The sequence below is a fragment of the Parambassis ranga genome, chromosome 2, assembly GCF_900634625.1.
Source record: "Parambassis ranga chromosome 2, fParRan2.1, whole genome shotgun sequence".
Taxonomy (NCBI): domain Eukaryota; kingdom Metazoa; phylum Chordata; class Actinopteri; family Ambassidae; genus Parambassis; species Parambassis ranga.
Genome location: NC_041023.1, coordinates 10,843,573 through 10,866,311, shown reverse-complemented (window position 1 = coordinate 10,866,311; position 22,739 = coordinate 10,843,573). Strand labels below are relative to the sequence as shown.

Genomic DNA, 22,739 nt, shown 5'->3' with positions numbered 1-22,739 from the left:
GATCAGTTCACAAGACAGCTGGCCAGGCAGCCAGCCAGTGAGACGGATAATAAATTTGTCTGTTAGCCAGTCATACAGCTGTGCACTGAGTTACACAGCTGTTCAGTCAAACAGGCTGTCAGCCTCTGAAACAGCTGTACAGTCAGTTGGACACATTTATAGCTAGTTAAAAGTGTAACATGCTAGTTTGCAGTTAGAGATTAGTATAGCAACACAAATTCAAATTGTGGGTATTTATAGTCTTACTAAAAATTTGCATTGTCTGCTTGATTTAAATGAGTTGGATGTACAGCCTCAGAATTAGGCTTCATTAGCATTTTAGACCACATCTGAGAGTAAATTACATGGAACATGAAACAACATGCATCATATCAAATTCTCTCTTAAATAAGTGAATCACTGGGTGAGAGCAATAACACAGTGCGGTATGTGCATAGTCTTGCTAACTGTATTTTAGAGTTTTGTGTTGTCAGTTTATCTAAAATCAGCACACAGTGATGTAGCAAAGAGTGTGTAGTGAGCCCTGTTTTCTGTAGCTCTCCTGCTGCTTTTGTCTGTGTTTCTGTCTGCACAACTGGCTTCTCTGTTTTATCTCAGCATCACTTTGTTTACTTTTTATCTGCGTCTCTGGTGTCTTTAAGTCACTTCTTTCTTTTCTGTAACTTTTTAGTTTGACTTTGCGTTTTTTTTTGGTCTGTTTTTTTCTGTTTATCTTCCTGGTCTCTTCTCTTATTCTTCTTTTTTGTTTTCCAGCAGGCCCATCCTTTCTGGACATTGTCAGTGCATGTTTTTGTGCCAAGCTTCATATTATAATCCTGCTGTCTATAACTAGTCAGTAGTAGGACTCAGGAGTGTGACCTGTTCAGCCATGTGGACATAGAACAGGTTTGTGTGCATGTACCATGTGTGTGTGTGTGTGTGTGTGTGTGTGTGTGTGTGTGTGTGTGTGTGTGTGTGTGTGTGTGTGTGTGTGTGTGTGTGTGTGTGTGTGTGTGTGTGTGTGTGTGTGTGTGTGTGTGTGTGTGTGTGTCTTGACCTTTGTCAAGCACATTTCATTCCTTTGTGGCAGGCTGTAGTTTTGGCTCTGCATCCTTCAAAGCTCTGATGCAGGTTGCTTTTGTTCCATACTTAAGACTACACTAGAAGTGGTACAACAATGTCTTCTGCATGCTTGCCATCCAGCATTTGGAATTGGAGAAGTTCAATTGTGGGATGCAATGTAAGGAGTTGGTCATTACAACAGATTTAACATTTGACATCATGTATTCCTGAAAGTGTTAAATTCATTATGGACTTGTGGATATGATTAAAAAAACTTCACTAGACATTTTCTTTCACATAGTTCTTCTTGGTAATCCATAGCAACAAAAATAGGAGCAGTTTATTCTTCTGAATTAAGGGACTGCAGAATGCCACAGTAAAGCAGTCACTCATGCATTAACAAGCGTTAAAAAAATCATGTTGGACTATGTTATAAAAGCTTGTATCTTGGGAAGTAACCAGTGTGCCCCTGCAATCATACGACTTCATTACAGTATATCCACACTGACACATGCACGCACACGTACTTTATCTCTGTCTGGGTTTGTGCCTGTGTATGTATTTTGTGTGTGAGCAAGCCCAAAGCACCATGTGATGATGTAATGAGACACTAAGCAGAGCAAACTGCGGAATCCCCTAAACACACACACACACACACACACAGATAAAGTGAAGTTGTTCTACTAGTAGTGAATGGAGCATATAGGAAAGTCCCTCCAGTCAAACACTTGAGTTTTCCCTTCATTGAATTTCCTGCAATAAATAGCTGTAGTGACTCCCCTCTGTGCTCTAGCCCTCAGCCCACACACACACACACACACACACACACACACACACACACACTGTTACTCACTGCTTTATCTCTGGGTGTCTTTTTGCCCAGCACTATAAGTCTGAATGACAGCAGTGTCAGCTTTATGATCCCATTGTATATGGTCACAAAGAGTGTGTACAGGTGTGGGGAGGCTTTATAACTGTTAGTGGGATTACCTCATCAAACTACTGAACAGTAGACCTTGAAGAAAAATCAGGCAGGAAGGAGGGTGTGTCGCAGCGGCACAGAGAGGTAAAAGAACGGTGAGAGTGGATTTTAAAATAAGCGCAAATGAAGGAGGGGGGGAAAGTTGTGAAAGGAGGACTTGAATGGAGGAGGGAGAGGAAGGAAAATACTAATGGTCTGTGGGAGATAGGAAAGGAAACATTTAGACTAAGTCAGTGGGAGGATAAAAAGGGAATAAGATGAAGATTAAGACAAAAATCATGATTATTTTGGATGTTTTACTTCATTCAATTTTTTATCAAGTCTCTTAACAGTGGCCTTTGTACAGTTACTTATTCTTAGAGTGAAGATTAAAGAGGCCTATATAATATATTAACATAGATTTTTCATTACTTATACAGACAAACGATGAAAATTACAATTAGGAATGTTGGAAAAAGTGAATGACATGGAAGGAGGAACTGTAGTGCTGACTTTCACATGGAAGAAAGAGTGAAGTTATGTGGATGTACATTATGTTTATGAACTGAATAAAATATCCCCACTATACCAATGAAGACACACACACACACACACACACACACACACACACAGAGTGGTGTTCTCAGTCTCTCACAGGCCTATAAACTAGCTCGTGGCAGGAAGCCATGATGACCTTCCATCAGCCAGCGCCCAGTCATAGTAATGATGTCATCCTGTCCCACTCACACACGCACAGAAGCTAGTCCATTACACATATTAAGCACTCAGATCTTGAAACCCAACGATGATATGCCCTTTGATAAACAAGAGCATGTCATAACTGTCATGTGTAAATATTTATAAAATACTGCACAGTGATCAGCTTAAAAATACATGGATAATATATAAGGAGATTGCAAAAATGATGCCATATGGTTTGTTATATGACAAATTACCTATTATTATTGCAATAGCAATAATTTGACAATGTGAGTGTAATAATGTGTCATTTACACAGTTAAGTTGTAAGAAACAGAAACTATAATCAGTATTTCTTAAAGCAAACCTCTGTAAGGATGGGTGGTTTTTCCAAGCTATATCTGCTATATAGCAAAATGAATGATGGCTAAATTGGTTCCAGCGTTGTGGTATAGACCATGATGGCGTAATATCATACATAGGACACCTTCAGTAGCACCTGTGCCTTTCCTTCTATGACAACTCAAAATGTCTGCTGTGCAAAAGCCATTTATGGATATCTGGCAGCAGTGGCTCAGTGGTAGAGCAGGGTTGTCCAATAACTGGAAGGTCGGTGGTTCGACCCCAGCTCCTCCCTAGTCATTGTTGTGTTTCCTTGGCCAAGGCACTTTACCCGCATTGCCTCCAGTGCACTCACTGAATGCAAATGAATCGGCGGTGGTCGGAGAGGCCGTAGGCGCACCTTGGCAGCTATGTCTCCGTCAGTCTCCCCCTGGGGAGCTGTGGCTACCACTGGTAGCTTACCACTGCCACTGTGTGAATGTGGTGTGAAAGAATAATGCATCTCAATATAAGCGCCAGAGTGCCAATGCATTATTATTATTATTATCTGGCATAGAATAAGGAGTTTTTCTTTTACAGTAAATGGAACTGAGCCATGATACATTTTATTAATTGTCTGCACTTTACCTGCTGAGGGGACAAAAAAGTGTAAAATGTTTTGCATCAGTTGGAACATGAGCTTATGCTGTGTGAGTGAACTGTCCTGTGATTGTGAGTAGCACCATAAATATATGGTTAGAGTGATGTCAAATCACACACCCACTCACAATCCCACGCAGCAGGAAAAGCACCAGCCAGTGTGAGTGCGTGTATGCAAATCTCTTCTGCATTTACATTTGAACTGTACACACACACACACACACACACACATTGTCAAAAACAGCAGGGTTATTATTAGATGTGGCTCAGTGTGTGACTGCTGAACAGAACACACACTCTATCATGTTCATTAATGTGCCTCTGCATTCATCTTGATCTACAGACTGTGAGTAGATTCATTTTGTTTTGGTAGCTGGCACCTTGCTATTGGGTTTAGGGTATCAGTCATTATCATTTGTGATGGAGGAAAATTCTTCTTGAGGTTATTTGTTCAATAACTTGCTATAACATCAACACTCAGTCAGATAACCAGTTGAGCATAGAGGAGCTGGATAGCTGTCAGATGCTTTTCAAGTGCTCATTTGACAAAAGTTCATAGAGGCCATATGTGAGTAAATTGACTGTGAGGATCACAGTATTGAGGAATCCACAAGGGTGGGCAGGAAAGGGTGAAGGTGAGCAGGGTCAAATGAGGAAGAGCAAGATTCCTACAGGCAGAGTGAGATACAAAGAGCTTGAATGACAGTGAAAATACATGGAGGAAAAAAGAGGCAGTTTGTGGAGAGAAAGGCGCAGACAAAAGAAAAATTAGGGCGGGTGTGAGAACTGAAGAGAAACAGAGTTAACAAGGCATGCAAGAATATTATTTCCCTAGACTAGCAAGCGGCCGCATTAACAACCACAGCAAATAATGAGACCAACTTTATCAGCCGTGCAGATAAGTGATATGCAATACACATTTTCATGCTGCCGAGTGAGACTCATCTTCTAAGCTGTGAGATGAACAGCAGCGATTTTGGGTTAGATTCTGAATTTTCTCCCTGGATAAAAAGATACTGAGAAGGTTGTCTTCATGTGTCTTTATTGTGCTTAAGCTTCATTGGAAAGTAACAGGAAATAATTGATAGTAGAAATAATACTATAAGTAAAGATGTCATGCATTTGCCAGAAGATGGTGTGACGACAAAGCAGTATTAATTTCCCCATTTTTCTATACATTAGTATAATATATATTGTGATTTATACACCTAATACAGTTTCTCTAATCTCCTTCCTTTTACATTCTCGGTTCTCTCTGACTCAGCTGCTTTCTCTCCTCTCATCAGTCTGTCTGAGCTTCTACTCTATCATTACTTTAGTTCAGAGGGTAGTGCAGAACTGGTCTCCCAGTTGAGTATACGAGTGTGTGTGTGTATGTGTGTGTCCCATCAGTGTTGGTAGCAGTGTCTCAAGAGTGCTGCATTACTCTTTGAAGATCTTAGAATAAGAGGGAGAGAGACTCAGACAAGGTCTTTTTTCCTTTATCATATTCAGCCTTGCCTCTTCATTTCTTTCCTTGTGCTTCGTGTCTGTCTTTTATTTATTCCTTCTGCTATCACTGCACCCTCATCTGTCACAGTGTTTTTTTTCATTTCTGCCTTTATTTTATCTGTTTGGGGTTCAAAGATATTCTGTTTTCATTCTGTGGCGGTGTTGTATGCTTAAATCCCACTTTGACTACATTTGATATTTTCACCTCCACCGCAGACTGAAATGGAGATTTGGTTACCACCCACATTATTAAAGTTTATGTTGAGGGAAAGAAAAAGAGTTATTGCTCTTTCTCTTATAAATGATATATAACCCTTGTATTAACTTGTGACCTTTTCTTATTGGATGGTCAGTCTGTAACTCTGTACAGCTGCTCCATTTATAAATTAGGCAAGAGACTTCATAATTTTACCTGCTAGATTTTTCATTTTATAATATGTGATCTCAGTGGAAATAACCCTCCAGATCTTGGCATTGAGCCTTCAATCAATGAACTACACAGTGAGCACCTGCAGCTGATGCTGGAGACAGCCAAAAAGGTGCCATTGAGTACCAGCATTGTTTATACACATCAGCATCCAATCTCTACTGGTGGCAGTATATCTGAAATCTAAAAGATCTGCCCCTGCAGTCAGAAATAATGCACATTTTTACTTGAAGAAGTAAAAAGTGTAAGAAAAAGTATATGCCCCGACATATGTTTGCAGCTGTGATACAGTGGGAACTTTCTTTGACACATTTGCTCATAAAAAGTGCTAAATAATACCTGTTTTGTTTTTCTAGCCTTGTTAACTTTAATCATTAACATTTCCTGTGAGCCTCTCAGACTGTCTCGTTCTGTTTGAAGCCTGCTGATAAGTTTTGGTTGCACAGCTGATATCAGAGAAGGCTGAGCCACGATTGTATTTTGTGTGACGAGATGGTAGTATTGTGTCTCTTCTCAATGGGTGGTCATCTGAGAAGCATGTTAGTGTGTACGTGTGCATGTGTGAGACTGGCAACCCAATAGGGCACATGTGAGAGGCTGAATGGACTATCTTCTTACAAGCCAAAGTTGCAAAGCTACAGTTTATACAGAAGGTTTTTTGTGATCGATGTGATTACAGAAATATGTGTGTGTAACTATTTTACAAGGATTTATGGACATTTTCCAATTACTGCTTACTTCTTAGTCATTATAATAATTAATGTTTTGACAACACGCAATTATGTCACAAACTTGCTTATGCAACAAATGGCTAATGTATCCTTCCTATTCACTGCTTCACACGGTGAGCCTCAGGACTTGGATCACACACACACACACAGACACACACACAGAGACATACCCAGTTGCAAGGTCCAATTGTCTGGTTGCCGAGCAGTGAGCTCACAGCAGTCGACCATAACAACCCTCTCCATCAATCAGTTATAGAGTGCTCTGCTCTAGTAATGATGTCATCACACACACACATATACACCACTCACCATACACTTATCTCATCCTCTTTGTTTTGACCTTGGTTTGCTTGTAGATGTGTGTCTGTCTGTGGTTGTCTGAGTGCGAGCACAGTGCAAGAGGAATGAGTTTTGATTGTCATTGCTTTGCAGGATATTACATTAGAGGATGCAATCTTCTTCTGATATCAAACACATAAATCTTACACACATCATCTACATTATTGCACAGACTAGATATTTCCCAGACACAACTACAACTGAACTCAAGGTTGTCTTTATTTTTTTAATTATTTCTCCTGCAATGCTCTGTAGCACACTCATGTGGTTGCACACAGTCACACATTAAACAGTCAGTAGTAATGATCGTGCTTCGGAAGCTTCAGAGCAGCACCTCTGAAGCAGCTACACAGCAAGTGCTTTGTATCATGTCATTTAGAAGAACAAAAGAAACTACAGAATGTATTAGTAGACTCTGTTGTACAAGTTCACAATGTGTGCTGGTACATCTGCTACCACTGCCGATCTCTGATGTTCATTGACTCGAGGAGGAGGAGATAAACAATTTACTGGCACCCCTGCCACAAAGTGACACTTCTATTTGACTCACCTGTGTGGCAGCTGGTGTAAAACAAAGGATCAGGCTCACAACACCTGCAGTGCTGTGTTCGGCTTCATCTATAATGCACAACAAAAATACACCTGTTTTTGTGACAAAAGTCAAAACCTGAAGAGATGATAAAATTCCAGCACAGGGAATGAAGCACTTTCTGCAGTCTGACCTTGAAACTGAGCTTCCCCAAAATGTCAAGTGTATTAGTTTGAAATGACACCTTCCAAAATCAACACACATGAAGAGGCACAAACAGTAGTGAAACTAATTACTGCAGGATGACACACACACATGCACACATTCTCTTGTCCAGCTGTGCCTTTGCCAGGCTCTGGGGCATGGGGCCAACACAGTGAGGTGAAGAGAGTGGCAAGAACACTAACTGGCAAATCAGGGGCCAATTAAAAACGCTCAGTACTGTGTGTGTATGTGTGTGTGTGTGTGTCCTTGTTTGACTGCCAAGGAGAAGGTTGGCACAGAAAGCATGCTTCCTATTCCCTCAGCATGCCCTCTTCACGCAGAAGCTTATACACACACACACAACCATGGATTTGTCTTACTCCATTGTCTTTATTTGGGGCAAATGAATGCCTGTGCTTTGTGTTTGTGTGTGTTTGTATACATGTGTGTGTTCCACACAGAAATGAAGCTGAAGACAGAACACCAGATCTATGTGGGGCAAGTAAAATCAGAAAGAAACTGCCACCTCTGTCATTTAATCAGGGTTTAAGTTCTTGATTAATGAGTAAAACTTTGAACATGTAGTGTTTGTCTTTTTTAAAGTGAGAGTTTTAAAGTTATAATCCCTGCTGTGACTAAGCAGTTCAACCCATGTGAGGCACAGCAAAAAATAAATGAGCTGACCAATTTTTAACATTCATTTTCACTCAACAGCAGCTCTGCTTTTTGTCTTGTTTTTGTCCTTGTTAGCATTCAGTCAACTTCAGCGAAATACGAGCTTACTGCACAACTGCAACTTTTATCCATTTTATTGTATACACAGTGTTTTTGATTTTAATACACCCACTACCATAATACTTTACATTAAATCAGTTCTTATTTAACAGTGTGGGTGAGGACTTTGACCTCCGTCGGTTAAACTATCTGAGGTGGGTTGTACATTGCCCTTAGCCATCTTGTAGCACTACTGTTCCTGTAGACTGTAAGGCTTCTAAGCAGGGAAGGCTGTAAATTGGAGGGAGAGTAAACAAGAGTAAACCTGGAAATGCCTCTCTCTTATGTTTTTCTTTGTTGAATGATTTGTATTTGCTTTTTGGCTTATGATCATTCTTTCTTTTTTTCCTCCCTTCCAGAAATAATTGCGCATTAAAAATAGTCCAGGCCTGAAACAAGAATTTTTGTTTTTGGCACTCAGTTCTGACACTTCTGCCACATACATGCTCTCAATAACACAGTGTGGAATGGTAGGTAAAAGGGTGGTGATTAGTGAAGGACACTGGTCTTTGCAGACATGTGCGCAACCAAGATAACATTCCAGCTCTGAGTACCTTAAACCTTCAGAGGGCTGATCCCTCACTTGTGGTATGGCAAGGCTGTTTGAGTGTAGGAAAGTGGGGCTGTGGTTAAGGAAGGCATTTCCCTTACATTACAGAGATGGTCAGTCACTTGGCCCACACTCACACACTCTCACACACACACATACAGAAAAAAGACTTGGTGCATTCTTTTGCCTCTATCAACCAAGCAGCTGTCAGACACTACGTCAGCTCCCAAAGTATTCTGTCTATGTGTTCCTTTGAGTGTTGATTTTGTGCCATGATTATGACAAATGATGCACTGTGTACTACAACAAATGTAATTGGTCTCAGTGGAAAGAGAAAATGAATGCCTAAGGCTTTGACATTTTATTTATTTATACAGGTATTAAGAGCAGAAATGTAGACTTTGAAGTCGTACATCTGTGAATGATTTGTCAAGTCATGTTTTTATCGTCCGTATTTAATTCTGAACATTAAATTGTTCAAAATCTCAACTTTCTGTAGGGAGTGCAACCTTCAGATGTATGGCTGGGTATAGCTTTTGCTGATGTGAGCCTCTCTCTGAAGCCAGTGCTTGTGGTTAAACAAAAAAAAAACACCACACTTTTTACGGAAGGCAAAGGGTTTGGCAGCAGCCATGGTAATTGTGGGTGGACAACATTTTTCTGATACACTTGGTGGGGAGAGAATGGGAAGAATGCAGGCACTTAAACAGATGAAGTGATGGTTGAGTGGACCAAAGTATTCGTGGTGCAATCATGCCAGCAAGTAGTCAAGTGCAGAAAACATTTGTCAGACATATTGACTGTCATCGCCTTTGGGCTAGATCACCACTCATACCTGCAGAATTTTTTATCCACTGCGACAAAAGTGCACGACCTACACGTTTGGTCTCTTGAGCCAACACTTGACATTCCAGACAAAAAGCTGTGGGCTCTTTTATACTAGACAAACAAATCACCAACTTTACTATCAGTATTCTTTTTCAGGAGTCACAGGTAATTTATTTCCTCTGGTGCCTAATAGCAAACATGTTACCCGAATGGACATGGACTGATTTCCTTTTTTTTCTGATGTGCCTCCTGTCTGAACTTCTACCATCTCAGCCTGTTCCAGCAGCTCCCTTTCATTCAGTATTTAATTCAAACGTCAAAAATATTAAGTAACCACTGAATCTGGTCACTAGTCACTGGCCTGCTGTGTGTGTTTGTACTGTAGCACTGTACTTTGCAATTCAATCAGCTGCTTGCTTAATGTGGTTTACACCGAACCACTCCTGACTATTATAGCCTGCCTGATTTCTGGATTGGACAAGATGGATTGGGACAAAGTGTCTTTAGTTTAGTGTGTATGGCTAACAAGTGTTAGCCATACAGGACTAGTAGTAAAAACCTTGTAAATGTACAAATTAATACATAATAGTGTGTATTTTTTTTCAATAATCAGTTTAGAACTGAACATCTTCATATACAAAAAACTCTAACATGTCCAGCTGCCCTGCTTCAAGCTGTTGAATGTCCATATCATTTTGCACAGCACCTCTACCCAGTTGTGCACTAGCTGTAATAGGTGCTACAATGCATTTGGATTTGTATCTCTGTTGTGCGATTGTGTGATTCAGTTTCTGTTTTCTTTTATAACCAACAAGAACAGGGACAGGTGAGCATTATGTATGCCTCCTGAGTAACACACTTTATTTAGGGCCCTTATCAATCACCAAGTGAGTCTGATATGGAAGGGGGAAGGAAGAGAGTGCTGGTAGCTTGTGAGAAGACAGATTCTACAGCAGAAACTTCTGTTAGATATACATTCGGGTTCTCCCTCAAATTTGTTAGACTTTTGGAATTAAACTGGCACTCTCAGTCCTGCTTTGCCCTGCTTCTCATCCTGACATTTTTCAGCTTTCCATACTCCCTGCTGTGCCTCACTGACTGTGCCAGTGTTGTCTTCCCAGTGAGTTTCTATCTGCCTCTTCTCTGCCACCATCTGTTTCTCTCTCTCTCTCTCTCTCTCTCTCTCTCTATTGCCTTTCTGTCTGCTCTACCTCTCTGTCCTCCCTCTTCTCTCCATCTGTCTTCCTTTTTTCGTCACCTCTGCCACCTCTCCACTAATTTTTTTCACTTTTAGTATTTTTTTTCTATTTCTCACTTTCTATTGCTGTCCCTGTTTCTTAATTGTCTTTTTAATACCTATTGATGGATTCCTTTGCTGGTTGGTGTTTGCTAATCCATGGCCTCAGTACTCTATTTACTCTACCTAATCTATTTCCCCCCCTTCCTCTCTGTCCTCCTTACATACACACATTACTCTTTAGTTAGCACTCTGTTCGTAGCTACTTTGATGTGTACATGCATGTTTAAACTTTGATCTGTACTACAGCTCACCATGGAATCCTATTGATTTTCTCATGTTGAACTGATATTCATTTTCTCTGTTACTCTCTAAACCTTTCTCATTCATATATTTCATAGTTACCATAGCTCTTCATCCTCTGTGTACTAGAGCTGCCTTGTATAACATAAGAAGTCTGTATGGCATATTTCACTATCAGTAATGTATCAAGCAAATCCCATCTCACCTTCCCTTTACGGTGCTGTAAAACTCTCCTGCAGCTACACAGCTGAGAACACACTTACTCCCACCTCTTTTCTTGTTGTCTTGTCACACATGAAAGAAGTGGGTCAGTAGGATGTTTGGCATCCCACAAACACACACACACACACACTGCGACTAACAGCAGGGAACATGTGTCTTATATCCCAAGAACATCCCTGTCATTCTAACACAACCTGCCTACTTAGTCCCATAGAGTGTGTGCACACTGTCAACAATCAGCCTGTGTGTATTACAGTGTGTGGGTCTGCTCATTTTTTTTTCATGACAGGCCTGTTCATAATGATAATATGTATTTGTACCACTGTTAAAACCCTTGACATTTTCATATAATCGTTTGGATGCTCACACAGTGTGTATCAGTGTATTCTGCCATGTGATTGAGGATATTACACTCAGAATTGCAGGGAAGATTATAGCATTTTTTTTGTTGTTTTGATTCACTAAGGATGCTGAGTCCCTGAGTCAACACACTGCATTCTGGGATAGTCTGGAACCCTCTCCATGGGCTGTACCACCACCTGCTGACAAACCAGGGCGGTCTGGAGGAGCTGAATTGAATGAGGTGAGAATATCTCCTCTGATAATATGTGCTGCACCATAGTACTTGTTTAAAAGATTCAGTTGCTTTATGTTATGTAAGCTGGTTTTCATAGCGACCTGCTGTGTGTTATGTTTGCAGAGGCTGCAAGAGAGTGCATCACTGCTTAATGCAGAATCATTACTGACAAACTGCTATCACATTGCTATCCCAAACCTAAATGCTGTTAGTCTGACTGTCATGTTCAATTTGACTTTATTAGTTCTGGCAGCAAGGACTTTCCAGCCTGGTATTTTCTCCATAGCACAGAGCCTCATTTTGCTGATAAACCTGTCACACTGCACACGCTGCACAGATACATTTTAGGTACAGTGTTACACTGTGTAAAGTGCCAACTTGTGAACTAAGGTTTCCCTCCCTGTAGCCTGGTAACAAAGAGGTAGAGCCAAATAAGCTTGTTTCCTATACCTCCACTGTGATTGGAGATGAGAATTAGTAGGGTACAGAACACCTGGTCTGCCTAGTGACAGTGTGTTTGTTCATGAGGCATCTGAGCTCTGCAACAGAGAATATGCATAACACCTTCAGGAAACAGTTAGTGAGGGGTCTGCTTGCAAGAATGGAAACCTTATTGGCTACATGATAGTGGAAAAACACCCTATAAATAATGTCCCTGTAAGGCTGGAGGAAGATAAAATGTATTCTGGTTTATGTCTTTGTTTATATTTATTTTCTATGTCTGTGTTTGTGTATCTAGATTGTTCTTTCCAACAAATCAAATTACCAGAAAACTACCAACTGCAGCCACTTTGATTTTTCTCAGAATGACTTTCAGCACAAGTAAATAGCACTTTTTGTGGTGTTATTGATTCCCAGAGGAATTCGCTTTATGCTTTCTTCATGGGAAAGTGTTGTAAGATCTCAGGCTGAGCTGCAGAATAGCACCTTTATAGCTGCTGGTCATTATCTTGTTCACAGATATTTTACGTGTGAGGTCAAGGTTTTTAACTCACGTCTTCTATTTGATCATGCATTGCCACTCTAATCACTCTAAGGCATTTTTTCTTGTGAGTAACAAGAATCAATAGGAATAAGAAGTTAAGATCGTAACCTCCCCCAGCTCAAAACGGACCTCCAGGTTTTTGAGTGTGCATTGTAATTGGCCCATTACCTTAAGTGTGCCGCTGTACAAATAGTACAGATGGAAGACTGACCACTACCAGGAACACAAAGTGTGCAATATTCATGGTTAAAGTAACTGTGTTACTAATTGTGAGGGCAACACTGTCCAACTATAATATAATAATAATTAGTCATCAGTCATCAGTTACTTGTCCCTAATGTGTCCAGAAACCAAGCAGCAACCTCCTGTGCTGAGAAATAAGCCAATACACCAAAAACTGTGCTTCGGGGGAGGCATTCACAGGTTAAAATGATGTGCATGCTTAGGTTAACCACGAGTTAAGTAGACAGTCTGTTAACAAGTGTGACTTTGTTGAAAAGGGACCTATAATATGGGATGTTGCAATTTGTTTTCAGGAGGATGCAGTTTAAATAAGGAGATGACTTCCAATGTGTAGTATTTATTCATCCAATCCTTTAATATATAAGAATAATGTTATTGGTTGAAAGTCTCCTTTATGTCTTTTGTGAGAAACATTCTTTGTGATGACCTGTCATCACTGGGACTGTTTCTTAGTACAGTATGTCCATGTTTCAGCAGTGAAAATCATCCTGCTTCTTGTTGTTCTGCTTCCTCAACATTTGGTTTTGTGGTGTGTAAGTAGAGAGTGCACTCTGGTACTCATCTTTATCTGCCTGCTTATTGCTTGTTTAAGTGTACACAGGCTCACATCCGTACACAATCATAGAAAGAGCAAACCCATTTACCTCACAGGGAGCAGTGCTGTATTTTCCCCACTGGAATGTCTCTGTAGTGCTGTCTTACTCTTTCTATGTGTCTCTTAGTTAATTAAAGTTTGCTTTAATCTTTTAGTGTCATGTTGATCAAAAACATTTGTTCAGAACGTTCAGCAGTGTAGTCATTCAGAAAATGCCCTTGATCTTTTGCCCTCTTCTGTCACTTTCGAGGTGCTGATTTAAGTGTGCAGGGCTGTTCTTTCCTCCTTCACACTATCACCTTTTTTCCTTGAATCCAAACTGTAAAGAAAGTGTGAGTGGTTGTGTGTTTGTGTCAGTGTGGGTGAGAGTGAAATGGAGAGACAGAGAGAGAGAGAGAGAGTTGGTGCTATTCTTGGCTGGTTGGGGAAGTCTTGGCTCTCCAGCGTATGGGAAAAGTGCTCTTGGCAAGTCTTGAACTGAGGCATTCCATTATGCTGTCCTCTTGAAACACACACACAGACATACAAACTTGTTTTTGTCATTTAGGAGGACAATGCGTTGACTTAACCGCAATGGCTACACGCTAAACCAAACCCCTACATTAACTAAGACTGTATCCTTTAAATGAAATGTTTACCTTAGGCTTTAAGTGAACATATACAACATGTGCAACAGAGTTCACATTTAGATGACATCATTTACCAACTGCTGAGTTTTTTGCTGCTTTTTTTAAGTCCCTCTGTTTTTCTCTTTCTCTCCGCTCTTTCTCTCATCATGCACACACACAGAGAAGAGAGAGGCTAAGTGAAGTCTCAAAAGAGAGATTCTAGTACTACATAATGCCCTGAGGCCCAAAGCCAGAGTTTCACCATCACTCACTCACACAGACACACACACAGCATTCAATTGCCTAAGGAGGGGTAGGCTGTCTACATGACTTCTATAAGCTGCTATCTCCTAAGTCTTTTTCTTGATATACCTCCGTCTCTCTATCTTTGTTGTTCCATCTCATTGCAGTGCTGCTGCAAGGTCACCATCACTGCCTCTCATCTTCTTGCTGCTTCTCCTTAATTTTTTTTACACCTCATGCTCTCCTTCTCCTCCCAGTGACCTCCCTCTATTTGTCTCTGCCACTGCAAAGCCTTACATAACCGCAGTCAAACTATGTGGTCCTCTAAGCAAAGATTGGGTTTGGCACTGAAATGGGGTCAGGGTCATGAGGATGCACACAGCTATTCAAAAGACCACTGTGTGCATGTGTTGCCAAGCTACAGCATCTAAAACATGTAGCAAAAGAAAACAGGTAGGGAAAAAAAATCCTACATGAAGAAGTTTTGCTTGTCTTTCCTCGTGTGTATGCATGCATCAAAACCACTGAAAGTGATGTTGACAGAAAGTGACAGATTAGTTGGACAAGTGAAGCAAGCAGCACCAAGCGTGTGTGGTCAGTCTGTCTGTTCCCTTAGACTTAGTGTGTGTGTGTGTGTGTGTGTGTGTGTGTGTGTGTGTGTGATGTTTTAACAGAATCTTCTTAATACAAACAAAAATGTAGCTGTTAGAGCTGTGTTGTGTGTATTTGTGCACAACAATAAAGCCATATTCTGGTGTTTCATACATAAAAATATCACCACTGTCCTTTGTCACATGTGTTTTCAGCCCACCACAGATTTAGAAAATGAAACATTATGCAGCATATTCTCTTCTGAAAGCCTGACATCAGTCAGCATTTCTGGTTCATCGGGGCTGTATACAGTAGCAAAAAAGGACATTCATTTGGGTTTGAGTGTTTTTATCAAAGTTCAATGTTGTGTTTTTCATGCTGCTTTTGGCCATAGGAGCTAGGATGCTGCTGGGCAGCATGCAGACACCTGTGGAGTGCGTTGCTATTGTGTTATGTGTATTATGTGTATGCCTGGCTGTGGAATTTGTTTGTTTGGATGATGGTTAAGGTCTGTATGGCTCCGCTGTGTACAGCATGTGTGTCCTGTTGAGTCTCAGGGGTGCAGGATGTGTGTTTGTATAGAGCAGAAAGCTTTGATGAATGTGTGCTCAACTAGTGCTGCTGCTTGTCTGACATTTTAGTCCATGTGCCTTTGAAAAGGTGGAACGCATTATTCACAGACAAGGACACATGCTGAGCAGTCGCTCACCTCTTCTTCATCCACACAATGCCTGCCGTCATGCCCATTCATGCCAATTAGTGCCAGTCTGCCAGCCTATGCCCATTACGGCAGGGCAGTTCACCTTCAGCGAACACAGCAGTGTGGCGCTCTGTCCTAGATGTGGACACATGCAGGCACCATTACAAAAATATGCTCCTGCATGTTCTTTTTCTTCCGTTCTGTCAAGCGAGAAAAGGTGTGTGTGTGTCTGCTGACAAGCAAACCCAGCAACATTAGTGTGTGTGTGTATATATATATATATATATATATATATATATATATATATATATATATATATATATATATATATATATATATATATATATGTGTGTGTGTGTGTGTGTGTGTGTGTGTGTGTGTCTCCATAGCCGTTCTGTTTTGCACCGTGCTCCCTGCAGAATCACACATCCCACACCTGTCAGCCTGCCTTCAACCTGCCTTCAGCTTAGAAATGATCTCACTCACGTCTCCTGATTTTCTGCTTCTATTTCTCACCCACATGAGCAGATCATGAGGGCACAATGATGAGGTGTTATAAACATTAAAGAGGATTTGCTTTAAATTAGCATTACAAATTGACTTTTTATGTGAAGAGTGAGGAAGAAAATCCATTTAGGAACAATATGCTCTGCCACAGATAAAGTGTATGGGCGAGATGCAAGGTTGCATTGTAAGATATTATTGTATGATAGACTTTTTATGAGGTGTGCCATTATGCCTATAGGATATAAAAGTTGACATGAACATATTACTATTCAGCACTCTGACTCTGTAGATGCTTGTAGAGAAATATTTCTGTGTTCTGTAAAATACTAATTGAACTGTCATAGTCGATAATCCAAAGAGGCTTACAAACTCTGTGTACCATGCTTTAAAATGAGTGGCACACTCTTTTAATATTGCTGTAAGTTGAATGAGCTGTGTGGGTAGAATGAATGAATGGATTGTGTAATAGTGAATAGAGTTTCAAGTACATTTGTCTGTCCTGTCTTGCTTCCTTTCTTTTAGTTTTCTCTTCGATTTTCTCTTTTCAGTGGGGTCTTTTATGAAAACAGAAAGCTCTAGTGTTCTCTGCCTGGCTGCCTTCTACCCAACATTTGTCTCCCACTCCGTATTTGTGCAGCAATACACATTCTCAGAACAAGATTATATATATGTGTGTGTGTGTGTGTGTGTGTGTGTGTGTGTGTGTGTGTGTATATAGTGTTTGAAAATAATATTTGTGTGTTTATGTCTGTATTTGCTCTTGAATTTGTGCCTGCATATTGTGATGTCTGTGATGACTACTATTGTTTGTGTGAGTGGGTGTGAGTAAATATGTGCTTTGTACGTGTTTGAAAATGAATGAGTGTATTGCTTCATGGTGATGTGTGTGCACATCTGAATGCATATTTACAAGTGTGTGTGCGTGTGTGTGTGTGTGTGTGTGTGTACGTGTGTACTCAGCAGGATTATACAGCAATAGAGGAGCTTAGCAGTGATTTGCTCATCCATTCCAGTCCCTCCCTAATCCAGCATGCGTGCACACACACACACACACACACACACACACACACACACACACACTTCTTTGTGTGTGTGACTAGCAGGGATCTAATAGTGTACGTGGATTAGTAGGTTTGTGAATGGGATGTGGCTTGGGCCGAAGTAGCACACTACACTGCCAGCAAGTTAGCACAGTCTGGCAGAGGGCTTGTGTGGGAGATAGAGATGAAGGGGAAAAGTGAAAGATATTTGTGAAGTGTGTAAATGGCTCAAAGTTCAGAGGACACTGCTAATATGATTTTGCAGTGATCACAGAAATGAAGCGAACATAGGCATGATATGATTAAAATGTAGGGTATGTCTTCATGAAGCATGTCTGCCAGTAATTATTTATGTGTGTAAATGTGTGTTTCAGTACTTGACCATTAGATGGCTCTGCACCTGCTGTCTCACAGGCTCCTGCACACGCACACAGTCACACATAGACACAGAGACAGATGGAAAGACACGGATAAACAAGAGAGCTGAGACTTTCACCGACAGAGACGAAGGAGGGATAGATGGGTAAAAAGAGTGTAGGAAGGCCGGGGTTGCTGTTGTCATAACCACAGCATGCGTGAAGCTTGTGTAGGCGACTGAGAGAGCGACGACACAGTCACTGTGTGTGTGTGAGGGAGAGAGAGCAGAAAAGTCTGTGATATGTATATGGCTGTGTGTATATATAGAAGCTTTTCATCAGTTTCCTTAGTGACTGGCTGTGACTGAGATTGTACTCTGCTCTGCAGAATGCTGAGAGAGAATCAGGCAGTGTTTGTGGTAGAAAAAGCTGCACTTCACATTTCATTGATGTCTATTATGAGATCATTGACTGAGTTTTAATGTTATGATTGGGTCCAATTGACAAATCCACTCCCTGTATTTGATTTCAACTTTGTTATTTCTGTTAAATTGTAAAAGGCCATGTCAGAAACAAGAGACTGAGTAAATAACAGGAGTACTAGTTTGATCACTGAGAAGCTGTTTTGCAAGTTTATTTTTAGGCAAAGCCATACAAAATAGATTGAATGTCTTATATTATAAGGATGTGAATGATTTTAGGTGGAGAGTTTTGTCCATTTTCAGACATGATCAAAGGGACTCAGACAGTTTCTTGACTAATTCTTCTCTGGATGCTCGTCCTCTATCTCATCTCTCTCTCAACGTCTTTCTCTGTCTGCTTTCTTGACAGCTGACTGTAAACAAACACACACAAATTTATCATGATTAAATGCAGAGAGGCTCCAATTAGCTGCCAAGGCAACAGGCAAGTGTTGCTGCGCTGTTGAGGTCACCTGACAAAACAACATGAACTGTGAGACAAACACACAGTCTGGCTAGCCTGGCTTTCCTTTCTGTCTCTGTTCATTTGGCGTTCTGTCTGTGTTAACTCAGTCCCTCTTTCTTTTTGATTCCACTTTGTCCTTGTGTGCTGCGTACACTGTACTGGGTGCATGCAGCAGTGTTTAAAACAAGCAAATAAAGTTTATACAATTGTAGTGCTACAGCAAATCTGTATTATTATTAACATGAGCTCCAACATCAGGAAAAAAATATGCTTGACTGTGAGATGATTGTGTAAAAACATTACAGCCCCGTGCTTATCACCAGAAATGCCTTCACAAAAAAACAAGAACTGTCAGCTTACTACTTTTCAATCCTCTTACTCAGCCGAGCCGCTCTGGGTACATTTTGTGTGTTCTTTTAGCCCACATTACCACATTAAAAGCAAAAAAAAACCCATCTCCTGTCTGGCAACAGTTAAACCCTCCATGAACACTGGAACACTGGACAGATATCAAACTGACAGGAAGGCCGACCAACACAAACAGGATGTCTTTTTAGTGCATGTTTATACCCACTCAGTCTAGTGGGAATATTACAATTTTTCATGTGTGTTAACATCTTATGAGTCAGTGCTCATTTATTCTCTGTACGTGCTTGCTACATCTCTTAGCATTGAGGAGCACATTTCATCTATATTTACTTCCAAATGATCTTTTAACTAGGTCAGCTAACTAACAGAAATAGACTGCTCTACACTGGTAACCAGTCATGCCATCTAGTGGTCAAAAGCAGGAAATACAGCCTTCACCATAAAACCTAATGTATTGGCAAACACTCAAGTATTCTAAAGCCTGCAGCTTGGAGCTTATATACACATGTGAGTGTCTGATTTCATCTATGCGTTTTGATGAATATTTCTGCCACAGTCATTCATTAAAGTTTACAACAGACAGAAATACTGTTCTTCTGTAGCTTCTTAGACGTGAAGATTAGCTCATATAATTGTTGGTATTTTCTGATTTCATGAGTAATCAATAAATCTTACAAACTTCAGATCTTAGTCCCTACAATCATGTCTGTGTGTAGACGACTTTTTCATGTGTCACTCTTTCATGTACTCAGTCTGTTTCTGTCTCTCTAATCTCTGCTGCCCACTCTCCCCCTCCCTCCCTCCCCCTTTATCTCTCCCACTCTCCCCCTCTCTGCCCTTCTCACTGTAACACGCTCCCACCCCTCTCTCTCTCTCTCTCTACTCTCTCTCGTTCTCTTTCCCTGCTTGTAAGCGGTCTCCGGGCGTGCAGCCAGCTGGCGTGTGTGTGTTTTTTGAATGAATACCTGATGAAGTTGGACGAGCAAACTGTGGGAGGGGCCCTGTGTGTGTGTGTGTAGGGCAGACAGTGTGAGGGCTCTGGCTCGCATTCAGCCCCTTGCATAATACACGTTGGAGCTCTGCATGCGGGACTCCCTCCTTGTGGGCGTGTGCAAGTGTGTGCTACCAGTTTTTTGTGTGCATCTGTGTGTGAGTGATCACCTGAGTGCTGTACGTCAGGGGCAGTGAGGGAGCTTCCTGCCCCGCTGTCAAGATTTAGAAGAGGGCATGCCAGTGTCTGCTGTGTGTTTGTGTGTTTTGGGGGGTGAGCAGTTTGTAGCACAAGTACACAGTAGCCTGCTTGGGATTTTCCGCTTGAGGGTGTGAGGGACTCGGGGTGCAGAACAGGAGAGGAGTGGAGTTATGAGAGCAAAGGAATGAGACAGGGAGAGAGAAAACATGCAGCAGAAGTGGGCTACTCCTGCTACCCTGGTAAGTATGCCTCACACAGTTTTGTGCTTGCTCTGAATGAACTGTGTGTGGGAGTGAGGGAGAGTCAGCGTGTGTGTGTGTGTCCAGAACACTTGTGTTGTTGTATCACAGTATGTCATTTGTAAGTGTGTACTGCGTCTGCCCCAGTTTTTCCTACAAACGTTGTTGCTTGTTACTTCCAATCGCTCTTCTCTTCTCTTCTCTTCTCTTCTCTTCTCTTCTCTTCTCTTCTCTTCTCTTCTCTTCTCTCCTCTCCTCTCCTCTCCTCTCCTCTCCTCTCCTCTCCTCTCCTCTCCTCTCCTCTCCTCTCTTCTCTTCTCTCACATTTGTCTCTTTCTGTCTATCTGTCTGTCTGACTACCCCCTTCTTGCAACCACCCACCCAACCTCAGGGCTGTTGAGGTGAGAAAGTGCAAGTCATGCAACACTGCCTAAGTGTTTGTTTTCAGAAAGAGACACTTTTTTCTCATTCAGTCATTTGTTTCTCTCTCCATCTCTTTATCTTCTTGTTTGTGTACTCTTAACCACTCTTTCTCCTCTCCTCCTGCCACTCTTTTCTTCAGTCACCCCTCCCTCCTCTTCCTTCTTCCCCTGCTTCTGTCTCCGTCAATTTCAGACCCTCCATTACTCTCACTATCTGACCATACTCTTGTTTGCATGTATGTGTGTGTCACTGTTTGTGTGTTCATGCAGGGGAGAGAATGACAGTGACTAAAGTGGCAGCCTTGTCAAAGTTCCCAGTCTGGCAGTGGTCCCTGTGTAAAGTGTGCACACACTTGCATACACAAACACACAGTAATGAAAAGCCACCTAGCCAAAAAGCTACAGAGAAAGCATTGATGAAGAAGAGAAGTAGAGAGAGCCACTATAAGCCTGCAGCAACACTGTACTTCCCAGTTGAACTATATTTAGCAGTGAGATAACACATCACGTTGGACTTATCCCTTTGATCGTGATTATGATTATGACTGGGCAATCATGCACACACACAGATTCAGATGCTTGTATGTTGCCTGTGTGCACCACTTTCTACATTGCTGTAATGTAGAAAGTGTAAAATATATGCCATATATAACATATATGCTCTCTTTTGTAGAATGATATCACATTCCACACTTATGATGAAAGCATAGTTAAAGAAGATTTTCCACCATGTAATAAAAACGATAGCAAAAAGATCATGTTATCATAAAAGATAAAGAAATTTACCATCACAAATACTGAACAATCCTGAAATCTTTGCAGTGCACATAGCTGGTTATTGTAAATGAAAGTGGGGCTTGTTTGACACAACCATTGTGGATACAAAAATCAATAGCTGATTGTTAGCTGTTACAAAAGCTGTCCCACTGCAGATCTCAAAACGTTTGATGTTACAGTTAACTGCAGTCACTGAATAAGCTGCTGAACACGCATAAATAGAACACAGCTCTATGGAGCCTTTTTAATGATTATTTAGGGGAGGGACATGTGGTCTCTGTGTTTCCAAAATAGTTGTAGAGTTAAATTTTGTCTTAACTTTTGTACAAGTTCAAAAGTTCAAGTAAGTAAAACACTCCAATACTAGTACAGTCAACACACAGTTTGTATAGGCTGGTTATTTAGTATGAATGTAGTGAGCGTGGTAGAGAGACGTATAAGCACGTATACTATCTGATCCCAGAAGGACATTTCTACAGTGAACAATTCAGTTTTTTTTTCTTGCCCACACACACACACACACACACACTCACACATACACACAAGTTCTGGTAAGGTGGATCATTGTGTTTGTGAATGTGTGTACTAAAGCACATGGAGGACAAACAGCTTGGGTTACAGGTCATCTGATATCCCACCACACACACCCACACCAGCACACATTCACACACGTACACGCTGCAAGCTCAGCAAGACTCAGGTGACTTAGCTTTTCAGTGAATGTGTGTTTGAGTGTCAGTTTCAGTGAAGCAATACTCTCTCTTCTTGTAATGTAGGTCAGTCCGCCTCTCTTTCCCTCCCTCCGTGTCTCCCATGCATCTTAAGCCTTTGCTCACTCTTACATCTTCCTCACCTTCCTGTCTCTGTTTATCCCTTCCTCAAAATCCTCTGTCGACCCTCCTCAGTCTCTTCCCTCATTAGTTGTTGGTGTAGCCGGGCTCTTTCTTTGTCTTAGAAATATCAAAGTTTCCCGCTGTGGGTGCTGGAAAGGGGGTTTGAAGTGAGCATGTTTTTTTATTTATTCCCCCCCCCCCCCGATTTCACGCTGCCT

The 22,739-nt window shown here is 41.2% G+C and overlaps 1 protein-coding gene across 1 annotated transcript in view; it reads left to right on the top strand.

Moving 5' to 3' along the window:
* atxn1a (ataxin 1a) overlaps positions 1-22,739 on the top strand; it is a 70,619-nt gene that overhangs the window by 34,989 nt on the left and 12,891 nt on the right. Inside the window, 1 exon segment of the mRNA XM_028424334.1 lies at positions 11,784-11,900. The gene's annotated coding sequence lies outside the window, so the exon portion shown is untranslated.